At 43.2% G+C, this 15,000-nt stretch overlaps 31 non-coding genes across 31 annotated transcripts in view; all 31 read right to left on the bottom strand.

Moving 5' to 3' along the window:
• The window catches only part of LOC129116060 (5S ribosomal RNA), a 119-nt gene extending 76 nt beyond the window's left edge, over positions 1 to 43 (bottom strand). Inside the window, exon 1 of the ribosomal RNA XR_008533400.1 lies at positions 1 to 43. This exon is cut by the window's left edge and continues 76 nt beyond it. This is a non-coding gene — a ribosomal RNA (5S ribosomal RNA).
• Positions 44 to 422: 379 nt separating this feature from the next.
• LOC129116059 (5S ribosomal RNA) lies at positions 423 to 541 on the bottom strand. Its single transcript, XR_008533399.1, has one exon. It is a non-coding gene; the product is annotated as a 5S ribosomal RNA (ribosomal RNA).
• A 379-nt stretch (positions 542 to 920) lies between these two features.
• On the bottom strand, positions 921 to 1,039 carry LOC129116058 (5S ribosomal RNA). Its single transcript, XR_008533398.1, has one exon. It is a non-coding gene; the product is annotated as a 5S ribosomal RNA (ribosomal RNA).
• A 380-nt stretch (positions 1,040 to 1,419) lies between these two features.
• On the bottom strand, positions 1,420 to 1,538 carry LOC129116056 (5S ribosomal RNA). The gene has a single exon (XR_008533397.1). It is a non-coding gene; the product is annotated as a 5S ribosomal RNA (ribosomal RNA).
• Positions 1,539 to 1,918: 380 nt separating this feature from the next.
• On the bottom strand, positions 1,919 to 2,037 carry LOC129116055 (5S ribosomal RNA). Its single transcript, XR_008533396.1, has one exon. It is a non-coding gene; the product is annotated as a 5S ribosomal RNA (ribosomal RNA).
• A 381-nt stretch (positions 2,038 to 2,418) lies between these two features.
• Positions 2,419 to 2,537, bottom strand: LOC129116053 (5S ribosomal RNA). The gene has a single exon (XR_008533394.1). It is a non-coding gene; the product is annotated as a 5S ribosomal RNA (ribosomal RNA).
• Positions 2,538 to 2,794: 257 nt separating this feature from the next.
• Positions 2,795 to 2,913, bottom strand: LOC129116052 (5S ribosomal RNA). The gene has a single exon (XR_008533393.1). It is a non-coding gene; the product is annotated as a 5S ribosomal RNA (ribosomal RNA).
• Positions 2,914 to 3,293: 380 nt separating this feature from the next.
• Positions 3,294 to 3,412, bottom strand: LOC129116051 (5S ribosomal RNA). Its single transcript, XR_008533392.1, has one exon. It is a non-coding gene; the product is annotated as a 5S ribosomal RNA (ribosomal RNA).
• Positions 3,413 to 3,793: 381 nt separating this feature from the next.
• On the bottom strand, positions 3,794 to 3,912 carry LOC129116050 (5S ribosomal RNA). The gene has a single exon (XR_008533391.1). It is a non-coding gene; the product is annotated as a 5S ribosomal RNA (ribosomal RNA).
• A 381-nt stretch (positions 3,913 to 4,293) lies between these two features.
• On the bottom strand, positions 4,294 to 4,412 carry LOC129116049 (5S ribosomal RNA). The gene has a single exon (XR_008533390.1). It is a non-coding gene; the product is annotated as a 5S ribosomal RNA (ribosomal RNA).
• A 380-nt stretch (positions 4,413 to 4,792) lies between these two features.
• LOC129116048 (5S ribosomal RNA) lies at positions 4,793 to 4,911 on the bottom strand. The gene has a single exon (XR_008533389.1). It is a non-coding gene; the product is annotated as a 5S ribosomal RNA (ribosomal RNA).
• A 380-nt stretch (positions 4,912 to 5,291) lies between these two features.
• LOC129116047 (5S ribosomal RNA) lies at positions 5,292 to 5,410 on the bottom strand. The gene has a single exon (XR_008533388.1). It is a non-coding gene; the product is annotated as a 5S ribosomal RNA (ribosomal RNA).
• A 386-nt stretch (positions 5,411 to 5,796) lies between these two features.
• Positions 5,797 to 5,915, bottom strand: LOC129116045 (5S ribosomal RNA). The gene has a single exon (XR_008533387.1). It is a non-coding gene; the product is annotated as a 5S ribosomal RNA (ribosomal RNA).
• Positions 5,916 to 6,291: 376 nt separating this feature from the next.
• LOC129116044 (5S ribosomal RNA) lies at positions 6,292 to 6,410 on the bottom strand. The gene has a single exon (XR_008533386.1). It is a non-coding gene; the product is annotated as a 5S ribosomal RNA (ribosomal RNA).
• A 380-nt stretch (positions 6,411 to 6,790) lies between these two features.
• Positions 6,791 to 6,909, bottom strand: LOC129116043 (5S ribosomal RNA). The gene has a single exon (XR_008533385.1). It is a non-coding gene; the product is annotated as a 5S ribosomal RNA (ribosomal RNA).
• Positions 6,910 to 7,291: 382 nt separating this feature from the next.
• Positions 7,292 to 7,410, bottom strand: LOC129116041 (5S ribosomal RNA). Its single transcript, XR_008533383.1, has one exon. It is a non-coding gene; the product is annotated as a 5S ribosomal RNA (ribosomal RNA).
• A 386-nt stretch (positions 7,411 to 7,796) lies between these two features.
• Positions 7,797 to 7,915, bottom strand: LOC129116040 (5S ribosomal RNA). The gene has a single exon (XR_008533382.1). It is a non-coding gene; the product is annotated as a 5S ribosomal RNA (ribosomal RNA).
• Positions 7,916 to 8,289: 374 nt separating this feature from the next.
• Positions 8,290 to 8,408, bottom strand: LOC129116032 (5S ribosomal RNA). The gene has a single exon (XR_008533374.1). It is a non-coding gene; the product is annotated as a 5S ribosomal RNA (ribosomal RNA).
• A 380-nt stretch (positions 8,409 to 8,788) lies between these two features.
• Positions 8,789 to 8,907, bottom strand: LOC129116039 (5S ribosomal RNA). Its single transcript, XR_008533381.1, has one exon. It is a non-coding gene; the product is annotated as a 5S ribosomal RNA (ribosomal RNA).
• A 380-nt stretch (positions 8,908 to 9,287) lies between these two features.
• On the bottom strand, positions 9,288 to 9,406 carry LOC129116038 (5S ribosomal RNA). Its single transcript, XR_008533380.1, has one exon. It is a non-coding gene; the product is annotated as a 5S ribosomal RNA (ribosomal RNA).
• A 380-nt stretch (positions 9,407 to 9,786) lies between these two features.
• LOC129116037 (5S ribosomal RNA) lies at positions 9,787 to 9,905 on the bottom strand. The gene has a single exon (XR_008533379.1). It is a non-coding gene; the product is annotated as a 5S ribosomal RNA (ribosomal RNA).
• Positions 9,906 to 10,285: 380 nt separating this feature from the next.
• LOC129116036 (5S ribosomal RNA) lies at positions 10,286 to 10,404 on the bottom strand. The gene has a single exon (XR_008533378.1). It is a non-coding gene; the product is annotated as a 5S ribosomal RNA (ribosomal RNA).
• A 381-nt stretch (positions 10,405 to 10,785) lies between these two features.
• LOC129116035 (5S ribosomal RNA) lies at positions 10,786 to 10,904 on the bottom strand. Its single transcript, XR_008533377.1, has one exon. It is a non-coding gene; the product is annotated as a 5S ribosomal RNA (ribosomal RNA).
• A 381-nt stretch (positions 10,905 to 11,285) lies between these two features.
• LOC129116034 (5S ribosomal RNA) lies at positions 11,286 to 11,404 on the bottom strand. Its single transcript, XR_008533376.1, has one exon. It is a non-coding gene; the product is annotated as a 5S ribosomal RNA (ribosomal RNA).
• A 371-nt stretch (positions 11,405 to 11,775) lies between these two features.
• On the bottom strand, positions 11,776 to 11,894 carry LOC129116022 (5S ribosomal RNA). Its single transcript, XR_008533365.1, has one exon. It is a non-coding gene; the product is annotated as a 5S ribosomal RNA (ribosomal RNA).
• A 380-nt stretch (positions 11,895 to 12,274) lies between these two features.
• Positions 12,275 to 12,393, bottom strand: LOC129116010 (5S ribosomal RNA). Its single transcript, XR_008533354.1, has one exon. It is a non-coding gene; the product is annotated as a 5S ribosomal RNA (ribosomal RNA).
• Positions 12,394 to 12,773: 380 nt separating this feature from the next.
• Positions 12,774 to 12,892, bottom strand: LOC129116078 (5S ribosomal RNA). The gene has a single exon (XR_008533417.1). It is a non-coding gene; the product is annotated as a 5S ribosomal RNA (ribosomal RNA).
• Positions 12,893 to 13,272: 380 nt separating this feature from the next.
• Positions 13,273 to 13,391, bottom strand: LOC129116067 (5S ribosomal RNA). Its single transcript, XR_008533406.1, has one exon. It is a non-coding gene; the product is annotated as a 5S ribosomal RNA (ribosomal RNA).
• A 382-nt stretch (positions 13,392 to 13,773) lies between these two features.
• Positions 13,774 to 13,892, bottom strand: LOC129116054 (5S ribosomal RNA). The gene has a single exon (XR_008533395.1). It is a non-coding gene; the product is annotated as a 5S ribosomal RNA (ribosomal RNA).
• Positions 13,893 to 14,214: 322 nt separating this feature from the next.
• LOC129116042 (5S ribosomal RNA) lies at positions 14,215 to 14,333 on the bottom strand. The gene has a single exon (XR_008533384.1). It is a non-coding gene; the product is annotated as a 5S ribosomal RNA (ribosomal RNA).
• A 384-nt stretch (positions 14,334 to 14,717) lies between these two features.
• Positions 14,718 to 14,836, bottom strand: LOC129116004 (5S ribosomal RNA). Its single transcript, XR_008533348.1, has one exon. It is a non-coding gene; the product is annotated as a 5S ribosomal RNA (ribosomal RNA).
• Between the last annotated feature and the right edge of the window lie 164 nt (positions 14,837 to 15,000).

The raw sequence follows: 15,000 nt of genomic DNA, 5'->3' as shown, positions 1-15,000 counted from the left end.
ATCAGACGAGATCGGGCGTGTTCAGGGTGGTATGGCCGTAAGCAAATATTGTGCCTACCAAAGGGCCTTTTAAAGATACTATATCACCACGCTTTGCTCTTTCGTCTATACAGGGAGCGCCTGCAGATTTCAGACACACTCACAGCTTTTAAATGTCAAATCAGAATGTACAAAGTGGCTATAAGGATCACAAATGTAGTGCAGTAAAAAGATTAATATTTACTGTTGAAATGTAGAATACGTTAGCATAAAATTGAAAAGAAAATGATCGATGAGCTTAGGAATGATGAAAGCCATCATTTAACTGGATTTGTGTCATTTCTATACCGGCAAGTCATGATCTAGCTATTTCCTTCCCACCCTGTCGGTGTCCACTGAAAAAGCAGCAGCGCCCTCTGCTTTTTGTAAAGAGGAGTGAAAAAAGCTTACAGCACCTGGTATTCCCAGGCGGTCTCCCATCCAAGTACTGACCAGGCCCGACCCTGCTTAGCTTCCGAGATCAGACGAGATCGGGCGTGTTCAGGGTGGTATGGCCGTAAGCAAATATTGTGCCTACCAAAGGGCCTTTTAAAGATACTATATCACCACGCTTTGCTCTTTCGTCTATACAGGGAGCGCCTGCAGATTTCCAGACACACTCACAGCTTTTAAATGTCAAATCAGAATGTACAAAGTGGCTATAAGGATCACAAATGTAGTGCAGTAAAAAGATTAATATTTACTGTTGAAATGTAGAATACGTTAGCATAAAATTGAAAAGAAAATGATCGATGAGCTTAGGAATGATGAAAGCCATCATTTAACTGGATTTGTGTCATTTCTATACCGGCAAGTCATGATCTAGCTATTTCCTTCCCACCCTGTCGGTGTCCACTGAAAAAGCAGCAGCGCCCTCTGCTTTTGTAAAGAGGAGTGAAAAAAGCTTACAGCACCTGGTATTCCCAGGCGGTCTCCCATCCAAGTACTGACCAGGCCCGACCCTGCTTAGCTTCCGAGATCAGACGAGATCGGGCGTGTTCAGGGTGGTATGGCCGTAAGCAAATATTGTGCCTACCAAAGGGCCTTTTAAAGATACTATATCACCACGCTTTGCTCTTTCGTCTATACAGGGAGCGCCTGCAGATTTCCAGACACACTCACAGCTTTTAAATGTCAAATCAGAATGTACAAAGTGGCTATAAGGATCACAAATGTAGTGCAGTAAAAAGATTAATATTTACTGTTGAAATGTAGAATACGTTAGCATAAAATTGAAAAGAAAATGATCGATGAGCTTAGGAATGATGAAAGCCATCATTTAACTGGATTTGTGTCATTTCTATACCGGCAAGTCATGATCTAGCTATTTCCTTCCCACCCTGTCGGTGTCCACTGAAAAAGCAGCAGCGCCCTCTGCTTTTTGTAAAGAGGAGTGAAAAAAGCTTACAGCACCTGGTATTCCCAGGCGGTCTCCCATCCAAGTACTGACCAGGCCCGACCCTGCTTAGCTTCCGAGATCAGACGAGATCGGGCGTGTTCAGGGTGGTATGGCCGTAAGCAAATATTGTGCCTACCAAAGGGCCTTTTAAAGATACTATATCACCACGCTTTGCTCTTTCGTCTATACAGGGAGCGCCTGCAGATTTCCAGACACACTCACAGCTTTTAAATGTCAAATCAGAATGTACAAAGTGGCTATAAGGATCACAAATGTAGTGCAGTAAAAATATTAATATTTACTGTTGAAATGTAGAATACGTTAGCATAAAATTGAAAAGAAAATGATCGATGAGCTTAGGAATGATGAAAGCCATCATTTAACTGGATTTGTGTCATTTCTATACCGGCAAGTCATGATCTAGCTATTTCCTTCCCACCCTGTCGGTGTCCACTGAAAAAGCAGCAGCGCCCTCTGCTTTTTGTAAAGAGGAGTGAAAAAAGCTTACAGCACCTGGTATTCCCAGGCGGTCTCCCATCCAAGTACTGACCAGGCCCGACCCTGCTTAGCTTCCGAGATCAGACGAGATCGGGCGTGTTCAGGGTGGTATGGCCGTAAGCAAATATTGTGCCTACCAAAGGGCCTTTTAAAGATACTATATCACCACGCTTTGCTCTTTCGTCTATACAGGGAGCGCCTGCAGATTTCCAGACACACTCACAGCTTTTAAATGTCAAATCAGAATGTACAAAGTGGCTATAAGGATCACAAATGTAGTGCAGTAAAAATATTAATATTTACTGTTGAAATGTAGAATACGTTAGCATAAAATTGAAAAGAAAATGATCGATGAGCTTAGGAATGATGAAAGCCATCATTTAACTGGATTTGTGTCATTTCTATACCGGCAAGTCATGATCTAGCTATTTCCTTCCCACCCTGTCGGTGTCCACTGAAAAAGCAGCAGCGCCCTCTGCTTTTTGTAAAGAGGAGTGAAAAAAAGCTTACAGCACCTGGTATTCCCAGGCGGTCTCCCATCCAAGTACTGACCAGGCCCGACCCTGCTTAGCTTCCGAGATCAGACGAGATCGGGCGTGTTCAGGGTGGTATGGCCGTAAGCAAATATTGTGCCTACCAAAGGGCCTTTTAAAGATACTATATCACCACGCTTTGCTCTTTCGTCTATACAGGGAGCGCCTGCAGATTTCCAGACACACTCACAGCTTTTAAATGTCAAATCAGAATGTACAAAGTGGCTATAAGGATCACAAATGTAGTGCAGTAAAAAGATTAATATTTACTGTTGAAATGTAGAATCGGTGTCCACTGAAAAAGCAGCAGCGCCCTCTGCTTTTTGTAAAGAGGAGTGAAAAAAAAAGCTTACAGCACCTGGTATTCCCAGGCGGTCTCCCATCCAAGTACTGACCAGGCCCGACCCTGCTTAGCTTCCGAGATCAGACGAGATCGGGCGTGTTCAGGGTGGTATGGCCGTAAGCAAATATTGTGCCTACCAAAGGGCCTTTTAAAGATACTATATCACCACGCTTTGCTCTTTCGTCTATACAGGGAGCGCCTGCAGATTTCCAGACACACTCACAGCTTTTAAATGTCAAATCAGAATGTACAAAGTGGCTATAAGGATCACAAATGTAGTGCAGTAAAAAGATTAATATTTACTGTTGAAATGTAGAATACGTTAGCATAAAATTGAAAAGAAAATGATCGATGAGCTTAGGAATGATGAAAGCCATCATTTAACTGGATTTGTGTCATTTCTATACCGGCAAGTCATGATCTAGCTATTTCCTTCCCACCCTGTCGGTGTCCACTGAAAAAGCAGCAGCGCCCTCTGCTTTTTGTAAAGAGGAGTGAAAAAAGCTTACAGCACCTGGTATTCCCAGGCGGTCTCCCATCCAAGTACTGACCAGGCCCGACCCTGCTTAGCTTCCGAGATCAGACGAGATCGGGCGTGTTCAGGGTGGTATGGCCGTAAGCAAATATTGTGCCTACCAAAGGGCCTTTTAAAGATACTATATCACCACGCTTTGCTCTTTCGTCTATACAGGGAGCGCCTGCAGATTTCCAGACACACTCACAGCTTTTAAATGTCAAATCAGAATGTACAAAGTGGCTATAAGGATCACAAATGTAGTGCAGTAAAAATATTAATATTTACTGTTGAAATGTAGAATACGTTAGCATAAAATTGAAAAGAAAATGATCGATGAGCTTAGGAATGATGAAAGCCATCATTTAACTGGATTTGTGTCATTTCTATACCGGCAAGTCATGATCTAGCTATTTCCTTCCCACCCTGTCGGTGTCCACTGAAAAAGCAGCAGCGCCCTCTGCTTTTTGTAAAGAGGAGTGAAAAAAAGCTTACAGCACCTGGTATTCCCAGGCGGTCTCCCATCCAAGTACTGACCAGGCCCGACCCTGCTTAGCTTCCGAGATCAGACGAGATCGGGCGTGTTCAGGGTGGTATGGCCGTAAGCAAATATTGTGCCTACCAAAGGGCCTTTTAAAGATACTATATCACCACGCTTTGCTCTTTCGTCTATACAGGGAGCGCCTGCAGATTTCCAGACACACTCACAGCTTTTAAATGTCAAATCAGAATGTACAAAGTGGCTATAAGGATCACAAATGTAGTGCAGTAAAAAGATTAATATTTACTGTTGAAATGTAGAATACGTTAGCATAAAATTGAAAAGAAAATGATCGATGAGCTTAGGAATGATGAAAGCCATCATTTAACTGGATTTGTGTCATTTCTATACCGGCAAGTCATGATCTAGCTATTTCCTTCCCACCCTGTCGGTGTCCACTGAAAAAGCAGCAGCGCCCTCTGCTTTTTAAAGAGGAGTGAAAAAAAAAGCTTACAGCACCTGGTATTCCCAGGCGGTCTCCCATCCAAGTACTGACCAGGCCCGACCCTGCTTAGCTTCCGAGATCAGACGAGATCGGGCGTGTTCAGGGTGGTATGGCCGTAAGCAAATATTGTGCCTACCAAAGGGCCTTTTAAAGATACTATATCACCACGCTTTGCTCTTTCGTCTATACAGGGAGCGCCTGCAGATTTCCAGACACACTCACAGCTTTTAAATGTCAAATCAGAATGTACAAAGTGGCTATAAGGATCACAAATGTAGTGCAGTAAAAATATTAATATTTACTGTTGAAATGTAGAATACGTTAGCATAAAATTGAAAAGAAAATGATCGATGAGCTTAGGAATGATGAAAGCCATCATTTAACTGGATTTGTGTCATTTCTATACCGGCAAGTCATGATCTAGCTATTTCCTTCCCACCCTGTCGGTGTCCACTGAAAAAGCAGCAGCGCCCTCTGCTTTTTGTAAAGAGGAGTGAAAAAAGCTTACAGCACCTGGTATTCCCAGGCGGTCTCCCATCCAAGTACTGACCAGGCCCGACCCTGCTTAGCTTCCGAGATCAGACGAGATCGGGCGTGTTCAGGGTGGTATGGCCGTAAGCAAATATTGTGCCTACCAAAGGGCCTTTTAAAGATACTATATCACCACGCTTTGCTCTTTCGTCTATACAGGGAGCGCCTGCAGATTTCCAGACACACTCACAGCTTTTAAATGTCAAATCAGAATGTACAAAGTGGCTATAAGGATCACAAATGTAGTGCAGTAAAAAGATTAATATTTACTGTTGAAATGTAGAATACGTTAGCATAAAATTGAAAAGAAAATGATCGATGAGCTTAGGAATGATGAAAGCCATCATTTAACTGGATTTGTGTCATTTCTATACCGGCAAGTCATGATCTAGCTATTTCCTTCCCACCCTGTCGGTGTCCACTGAAAAAGCAGCAGCGCCCTCTGCTTTTTGTAAAGAGGAGTGAAAAAAGCTTACAGCACCTGGTATTCCCAGGCGGTCTCCCATCCAAGTACTGACCAGGCCCGACCCTGCTTAGCTTCCGAGATCAGACGAGATCGGGCGTGTTCAGGGTGGTATGGCCGTAAGCAAATATTGTGCCTACCAAAGGGCCTTTTAAAGATACTATATCACCACGCTTTGCTCTTTCGTCTATACAGGGAGCGCCTGCAGATTTCCAGACACACTCACAGCTTTTAAATGTCAAATCAGAATGTACAAAGTGGCTATAAGGATCACAAATGTAGTGCAGTAAAAATATTAATATTTACTGTTGAAATGTAGAATACGTTAGCATAAAATTGAAAAGAAAATGATGATCGATGAGCTTAGGAATGATGAAAGCCATCATTTAACTGGATTTGTGTCATTTCTATACCGGCAAGTCATGATCTAGCTATTTCCTTCCCACCCTGTCGGTGTCCACTGAAAAAGCAGCAGCGCCCTCTGCTTTTTGTAAAGAGGAGTGAAAAAAAAAGCTTACAGCACCTGGTATTCCCAGGCGGTCTCCCATCCAAGTACTGACCAGGCCCGACCCTGCTTAGCTTCCGAGATCAGACGAGATCGGGCGTGTTCAGGGTGGTATGGCCGTAAGCAAATATTGTGCCTACCAAAGGGCCTTTTAAAGATACTATATCACCACGCTTTGCTCTTTCGTCTATACAGGGAGCGCCTGCAGATTTCCACACACACAGCTTTTAAATGTCAAATCAGAATGTACAAAGTGGCTATAAGGATCACAAATGTAGTGCAGTAAAAAGATTAATATTTACTGTTGAAATGTAGAATACGTTAGCATAAAATTGAAAAGAAAATGATCGATGAGCTTAGGAATGATGAAAGCCATCATTTAACTGGATTTGTGTCATTTCTATACCGGCAAGTCATGATCTAGCTATTTCCTTCCCACCCTGTCGGTGTCCACTGAAAAAGCAGCAGCGCCCTCTGCTTTTTGTAAAGAGGAGTGAAAAAAGCTTACAGCACCTGGTATTCCCAGGCGGTCTCCCATCCAAGTACTGACCAGGCCCGACCCTGCTTAGCTTCCGAGATCAGACGAGATCGGGCGTGTTCAGGGTGGTATGGCCGTAAGCAAATATTGTGCCTACCAAAGGGCCTTTTAAAGATACTATATCACCACGCTTTGCTCTTTCGTCTATACAGGGAGCGCCTGCAGATTTCCAGACACACTCACAGCTTTTAAATGTCAAATCAGAATGTACAAAGTGGCTATAAGGATCACAAATGTAGTGCAGTAAAAATATTAATATTTACTGTTGAAATGTAGAATACGTTAGCATAAAATTGAAAAGAAAATGATCGATGAGCTTAGGAATGATGAAAGCCATCATTTAACTGGATTTGTGTCATTTCTATACCGGCAAGTCATGATCTAGCTATTTCCTTCCCACCCTGTCGGTGTCCACTGAAAAAGCAGCAGCGCCCTCTGCTTTTTGTAAAGAGGAGTGAAAAAAGCTTACAGCACCTGGTATTCCCAGGCGGTCTCCCATCCAAGTACTGACCAGGCCCGACCCTGCTTAGCTTCCGAGATCAGACGAGATCGGGCGTGTTCAGGGTGGTATGGCCGTAAGCAAATATTGTGCCTACCAAAGGGCCTTTTAAAGATACTATATCACCACGCTTTGCTCTTTCGTCTATACAGGGAGCGCCTGCAGATTTCCAGACACACTCACAGCTTTTAAATGTCAAATCAGAATGTACAAAGTGGCTATAAGGATCACAAATGTAGTGCAGTAAAAATATTAATATTTACTGTTGAAATGTAGAATACGTTAGCATAAAATTGAAAAGAAAATGATCGATGAGCTTAGGAATGATAAAGCCATCATTTAACTGGATTTGTGTCATTTCTATACCGGCAAGTCATGATCTAGCTATTTCCTTCCCACCCTGTCGGTGTCCACTGAAAAAGCAGCAGCGCCCTCTGCTTTTTGTAAAGAGGAGTGAAAAAAAAAGCTTACAGCACCTGGTATTCCCAGGCGGTCTCCCATCCAAGTACTGACCAGGCCCGACCCTGCTTAGCTTCCGAGATCAGACGAGATCGGGCGTGTTCAGGGTGGTATGGCCGTAAGCAAATATTGTGCCTACCAAAGGGCCTTTTAAAGATACTATATCACCACGCTTTGCTCTTTCGTCTATACAGGGAGCGCCTGCGCCTGCAGATTTCCAGACACACTCACAGCTTTTAAATGTCAAATCAGAATGTACAAAGTGGCTATAAGGATCACAAATGTAGTGCAGTAAAAAGATTAATATTTACTGTTGAAATGTAGAATACGTTAGCATAAAATTGAAAAGAAAATGATCGATGAGCTTAGGAATGATGAAGCCATCATTTAACTGGATTTGTGTCATTTCTATACCGGCAAGTCATGATCTAGCTATTTCCTTCCCACCCTGTCGGTGTCCACTGAAAAAGCAGCAGCGCCCTCTGCTTTTTGTAAAGAGGAGTGAAAAAAAGCTTACAGCACCTGGTATTCCCAGGCGGTCTCCCATCCAAGTACTGACCAGGCCCGACCCTGCTTAGCTTCCGAGATCAGACGAGATCGGGCGTGTTCAGGGTGGTATGGCCGTAAGCAAATATTGTGCCTACCAAAGGGCCTTTTAAAGATACTATATCACCACGCTTTGCTCTTTCGTCTATACAGGGAGCGCCTGCAGATTTCCAGACACACTCACAGCTTTTAAATGTCAAATCAGAATGTACAAAGTGGCTATAAGGATCACAAATGTAGTGCAGTAAAAAATTAATATTTACTGTTGAAATGTAGAATACGTTAGCATAAAATTGAAAAGAAAATGATCGATGAGCTTAGGAATGATGAATCATTTAACTGGATTTGTGTCATTTCTATACCGGCAAGTCATGATCTAGCTATTTCCTTCCCACCCTGTCGGTGTCCACTGAAAAAGCAGCAGCGCCCTCTGCTTTTTGTAAAGAGGAGTGAAAAAAAAAAACAGCACCTGGTATTCCCAGGCGGTCTCCCATCCAAGTACTGACCAGGCCCGACCCTGCTTAGCTTCCGAGATCAGACGAGATCGGGCGTGTTCAGGGTGGTATGGCCGTAAGCAAATATTGTGCCTACCAAAGGGCCTTTTAAAGATACTATATCACCACGCTTTGCTCTTTCGTCTATACAGGGAGCGCCTGCAGATTTCCAGACACACTCACAGCTTTTAAATGTCAAATCAGAATGTACAAAGTGGCTATAAGGATCACAAATGTAGTGCAGTAAAAATATTAATATTTACTGTTGAAATGTAGAATACGTTAGCATAAAATTGAAAAGAAAATGATCGATGAGCTTAGGAATGATGAAAGCCATCATTTAACTGGATTTGTGTCATTTCTATACCGGCAAGTCATGATCTAGCTATTTCCTTCCCACCCTGTCGGTGTCCACTGAAAAAGCAGCAGCGCCCTCTGCTTTTTGTAAAGAGGAGTGAAAAAAGCTTACAGCACCTGGTATTCCCAGGCGGTCTCCCATCCAAGTACTGACCAGGCCCGACCCTGCTTAGCTTCCGAGATCAGACGAGATCGGGCGTGTTCAGGGTGGTATGGCCGTAAGCAAATATTGTGCCTACCAAAGGGCCTTTTAAAGATACTATATCACCACGCTTTGCTCTTTCGTCTATACAGGGAGCGCCTGCAGATTTCCAGACACACTCACAGCTTTTAAATGTCAAATCAGAATGTACAAAGTGGCTATAAGGATCACAAATGTAGTGCAGTAAAAAGATTAATATTTACTGTTGAAATGTAGAATACGTTAGCATAAAATTGAAAAGAAAATGATCGATGAGCTTAGGAATGATGAAAGCCATCATTTAACTGGATTTGTGTCATTTCTATACCGGCAAGTCATGATCTAGCTATTTCCTTCCCACCCTGTCGGTGTCCACTGAAAAAGCAGCAGCGCCCTCTGCTTTTTGTAAAGAGGAGTGAAAAAAGCTTACAGCACCTGGTATTCCCAGGCGGTCTCCCATCCAAGTACTGACCAGGCCCGACCCTGCTTAGCTTCCGAGATCAGACGAGATCGGGCGTGTTCAGGGTGGTATGGCCGTAAGCAAATATTGTGCCTACCAAAGGGCCTTTTAAAGATACTATATCACCACGCTTTGCTCTTTCGTCTATACAGGGAGCGCCTGCAGATTTCCAGACACACTCACAGCTTTTAAATGTCAAATCAGAATGTACAAAGTGGCTATAAGGATCACAAATGTAGTGCAGTAAAAATATTAATATTTACTGTTGAAATGTAGAATACGTTAGCATAAAATTGAAAAGAAAATGATCGATGAGCTTAGGAATGATGAAAGCCATCATTTAACTGGATTTGTGTCATTTCTATACCGGCAAGTCATGATCTAGCTATTTCCTTCCCACCCTGTCGGTGTCCACTGAAAAAGCAGCAGCGCCCTCTGCTTTTTGTAAAGAGGAGTGAAAAAAGCTTACAGCACCTGGTATTCCCAGGCGGTCTCCCATCCAAGTACTGACCAGGCCCGACCCTGCTTAGCTTCCGAGATCAGACGAGATCGGGCGTGTTCAGGGTGGTATGGCCGTAAGCAAATATTGTGCCTACCAAAGGGCCTTTTAAAGATACTATATCACCACGCTTTGCTCTTTCGTCTATACAGGGAGCGCCTGCAGATTTCCAGACACACTCACAGCTTTTAAATGTCAAATCAGAATGTACAAAGTGGCTATAAGGATCACAAATGTAGTGCAGTAAAAATATTAATATTTACTGTTGAAATGTAGAATACGTTAGCATAAAATTGAAAAGAAAATGATCGATGAGCTTAGGAATGATGAAAGCCATCATTTAACTGGATTTGTGTCATTTCTATACCGGCAAGTCATGATCTAGCTATTTCCTTCCCACCCTGTCGGTGTCCACTGAAAAAGCAGCAGCGCCCTCTGCTTTTTGTAAAGAGGAGTGAAAAAAGCTTACAGCACCTGGTATTCCCAGGCGGTCTCCCATCCAAGTACTGACCAGGCCCGACCCTGCTTAGCTTCCGAGATCAGACGAGATCGGGCGTGTTCAGGGTGGTATGGCCGTAAGCAAATATTGTGCCTACCAAAGGGCCTTTTAAAGATACTATATCACCACGCTTTGCTCTTTCGTCTATACAGGGAGCGCCTGCAGATTTCCAGACACACTCACAGCTTTTAAATGTCAAATCAGAATGTACAAAGTGGCTATAAGGATCACAAATGTAGTGCAGTAAAAATATTAATATTTACTGTTGAAATGTAGAATACGTTAGCATAAAATTGAAAAGAAAATGATCGATGAGCTTAGGAATGATGAAAGCCATCATTTAACTGGATTTGTGTCATTTCTATACCGGCAAGTCATGATCTAGCTATTTCCTTCCCACCCTGTCGGTGTCCACTGAAAAAGCAGCAGCGCCCTCTGCTTTTTGTAAAGAGGAGTGAAAAAAAGCTTACAGCACCTGGTATTCCCAGGCGGTCTCCCATCCAAGTACTGACCAGGCCCGACCCTGCTTAGCTTCCGAGATCAGACGAGATCGGGCGTGTTCAGGGTGGTATGGCCGTAAGCAAATATTGTGCCTACCAAAGGGCCTTTTAAAGATACTATATCACCACGCTTTGCTCTTTCGTCTATACAGGGAGCGCCTGCAGATTTCCAGACACACTCACAGCTTTTAAATGTCAAATCAGAATGTACAAAGTGGCTATAAGGATCACAAATGTAGTGCAGTAAAAATATTAATATTTACTGTTGAAATGTAGAATACGTTAGCATAAAATTGAAAAGAAAATGATCGATGAGCTTAGGAATGATGAAAGCCATCATTTAACTGGATTTGTGTCATTTCTATACCGGCAAGTCATGATCTAGCTATTTCCTTCCCACCCTGTCGGTGTCCACTGAAAAAGCAGCAGCGCCCTCTGCTTTTTGTAAAGAGGAGTGAAAAAAAGCTTACAGCACCTGGTATTCCCAGGCGGTCTCCCATCCAAGTACTGACCAGGCCCGACCCTGCTTAGCTTCCGAGATCAGACGAGATCGGGCGTGTTCAGGGTGGTATGGCCGTAAGCAAATATTGTGCCTACCAAAGGGCCTTTTAAAGATACTATATCACCACGCTTTGCTCTTTCGTCTATACAGGGAGCGCCTGCAGATTTCCAGACACACTCACAGCTTTTAAATGTCAAATCAGAATGTACAAAGTGGCTATAAGGATCACAAATGTAGTGCAGTAAAAATATTAATATTTACTGTTGAAATGTAGAATACGTTAGCATAAAATTGAAAAGAAAATGATCGATGAATGATGAAAGCCATCATTTAACTGGATTTGTGTCATTTTATACCGGCAAGTCATGATCTAGCTATTTCCTTCCCACCCTGTCGGTGTCCACTGAAAAAGCAGCAGCGCCCTCTGCTTTTTGTAAAGAGGAGTGAAAAAAGCTTACAGCACCTGGTATTCCCAGGCGGTCTCCCATCCAAGTACTGACCAGGCCCGACCCTGCTTAGCTTCCGAGATCAGACGAGATCGGGCGTGTTCAGGGTGGTATGGCCGTAAGCAAATATTGTGCCTACCAAAGGGCCTTTTAAAGATACTATATCACCACGCTTTGCTCTTTCGTCTATACAGGGAGCGCCTGCAGATTTCCAGACACACTCACAGCTTTTAAATGTCAAATCAGAATGTACAAAGTGGCTATAAGGATCACAAATGTAGTGCAGTAAAAATATTAATATTTACTGTTGAAATGTAGAATACGTTAGCATAAAATTGAAAAGAAAATGATCGATGAGCTTAGGAATGATGAAAGCCATCATTTAACTGGATTTGTGTCATTTCTATACCGGCAAGTCATGATCTAGCTATTTCCTTCCCACCCTGTCGGTGTCCACTGAAAAAGCAGCAGCGCCCTCTGCTTTTTGTAAAGAGGAGTGAAAAAAGCTTACAGCACCTGGTATTCCCAGGCGGTCTCCCATCCAAGTACTGACCAGGCCCGACCCTGCTTAGCTTCCGAGATCAGACGAGATCGGGCGTGTTCAGGGTGGTATGGCCGTAAGCAAATATTGTGCCTACCAAAGGGCCTTTTAAAGATACTATATCACCACGCTTTGCTCTTTCGTCTATACAGGGAGCGCCTGCAGATTTCCAGACACACTCACAGCTTTTAAATGTCAAATCAGAATGTACAAAGTGGCTATAAGGATCACAAATGTAGTGCAGTAAAAATATTAATATTTACTGTTGAAATGTAGAATACGTTAGCATAAAATTGAAAAGAAAATGATCGATGAGCTTAGGAATGATGAAAGCCATCATTTAACTGGATTTGTGTCATTTCTATACCGGCAAGTCATGATCTAGCTATTTCCTTCCCACCCTGTCGGTGTCCACTGAAAAAGCAGCAGCGCCCTCTGCTTTTTGTAAAGAGGAGTGAAAAAAGCTTACAGCACCTGGTATTCCCAGGCGGTCTCCCATCCAAGTACTGACCAGGCCCGACCCTGCTTAGCTTCCGAGATCAGACGAGATCGGGCGTGTTCAGGGTGGTATGGCCGTAAGCAAATATTGTGCCTACCAAAGGGCCTTTTAAAGATACTATATCACCACGCTTTGCTCTTTCGTCTATACAGGGAGCGCCTGCAGATTTCCAGACACACTCACAGCTTTTAAATGTCAAATCAGAATGTACAAAGTGGCTATAAGGATCACAAATGTAGTGCAGTAAAAATATTAATATTTACTGTTGAAATGTAGAATACGTTAGCATAAAATTGAAAAGAAAATGATCGATGAGCTTAGGAATGATGAAAGCCATCATTTAACTGGATTTGTGTCATTTCTATACCGGCAAGTCATGATCTAGCTATTTCCTTCCCACCCTGTCGGTGTCCACTGAAAAAGCAGCAGCGCCCTCTGCTTTTTGTAAAGAGGAGTGAAAAAAGCTTACAGCACCTGGTATTCCCAGGCGGTCTCCCATCCAAGTACTGACCAGGCCCGACCCTGCTTAGCTTCCGAGATCAGACGAGATCGGGCGTGTTCAGGGTGGTATGGCCGTAAGCAAATATTGTGCCTACCAAAGGGCCTTTTAAAGATACTATATCACCACGCTTTGCTCTTTCGTCTATACAGGGAGCGCCTGCAGATTTCCAGACACACTCACAGCTTTTAAATGTCAAATCAGAATGTACAAAGTGGCTATAAGGATCACAAATGTAGTGCAGTAAAAATATTAATATTTACTGTTGAAATGTAGAATACGTTAGCATAAAATTGAAAAGAAAATGATCGATGAGCTTAGGAATGATGAAAGCCATCATTTAACTGGATTTGTGTCATTTCTATACCGGCAAGTCATGATCTAGCTATTTCCTTCCCACCCTGTCGGTGTCCACTGAAAAAGCAGCAGCGCCCTCTGCTTTTTGTAAAGAGGAGTGAAAAAAAAGCTTACAGCACCTGGTATTCCCAGGCGGTCTCCCATCCAAGTACTGACCAGGCCCGACCCTGCTTAGCTTCCGAGATCAGACGAGATCGGGCGTGTTCAGGGTGGTATGGCCGTAAGCAAATATTGTGCCTACCAAAGGGCCTTTTAAAGATACTATATCACCACGCTTTGCTCTTTCGTCTATACAGGGAGCGCCTGCAGATTTCCAGACACACTCACAGCTTTTAAATGTCAAATCAGAATGTACAAAGTGGCTATAAGGATCACAAATGTAGTGCAGTAAAAAGATTAATATTTACTGTTGAAATGTAGAATACGTTAGCATAAAATTGAAAAGAAAATGATCGCAAGTCATGATCTAGCTATTTCCTTCCCACCTGTGTCGGTGTCCACTGAAAAAGCAGCAGCGCCCTCTGCTTTTTAAAGTAAAGAGTGAAAAAAGCTTACAGCACCTGGTATTCCCAGGCGGTCTCCCATCCAAGTACTGACCAGGCCCGACCCTGCTTAGCTTCCGAGATCAGACGAGATCGGGCGTGTTCAGGGTGGTATGGCCGTAAGCAAATATTGTGCCTACCTACCAAAGGGCCTTTTAAAGATACTATATCACCACGCTTTGCTCTTTCGTCTATACAGGGAGCGCCTGCAGATTTCCAGACACACTCACAGCTTTTAAATGTCAAATCAGAATGTACAAAGTGGCTATAAGGATCACAAATGTAGTGCAGTAAAAAGATTAATATTTACTGTTGAAATGTAGAATACGTTAGCATAAAATTGAAAAGAAAATGATCGATGAGCTTAGGAATGATGAAAGCCATCATTTAACTGGATTTGTGTCATTTCTATACCGGCAAGTCATGATCTAGCTATTTCCTTCCCACCCTGTCGGTGTCCACTGAAAAAGCAGCAGCGCCCTCTGCTTTTTGTAAAGAGGAGTGAAAAAAGCTTACAGCACCTGGTATTCCCAGGCGGTCTCCCATCCAAGTACTGACCAGGCCCGACCCTGCTTAGCTTCCGAGATCAGACGAGATCGGGCGTGTTCAGGGTGGTATGGCCGTAAGCAAATATTGTGCCTACCAAAGGGCCTTTTAAAGATACTATATCACCACGCTTTGCTCTTTCGTCTATACAGGGAGCGCCTGCAGATTTCCAGACACACTCACAGCTTTTAAATGTCAAATCAGAATGTACAAAGTGGCTATAAGGATCACAAAATGTAGTGCAGT

Source organism: Anoplopoma fimbria, unplaced genomic scaffold, assembly GCF_027596085.1.
Source record: "Anoplopoma fimbria isolate UVic2021 breed Golden Eagle Sablefish unplaced genomic scaffold, Afim_UVic_2022 Un_contig_12633_pilon_pilon, whole genome shotgun sequence".
Taxonomy (NCBI): domain Eukaryota; kingdom Metazoa; phylum Chordata; class Actinopteri; order Perciformes; family Anoplopomatidae; genus Anoplopoma; species Anoplopoma fimbria.
This window is presented reverse-complemented; position numbering and strand designations above follow the sequence as displayed.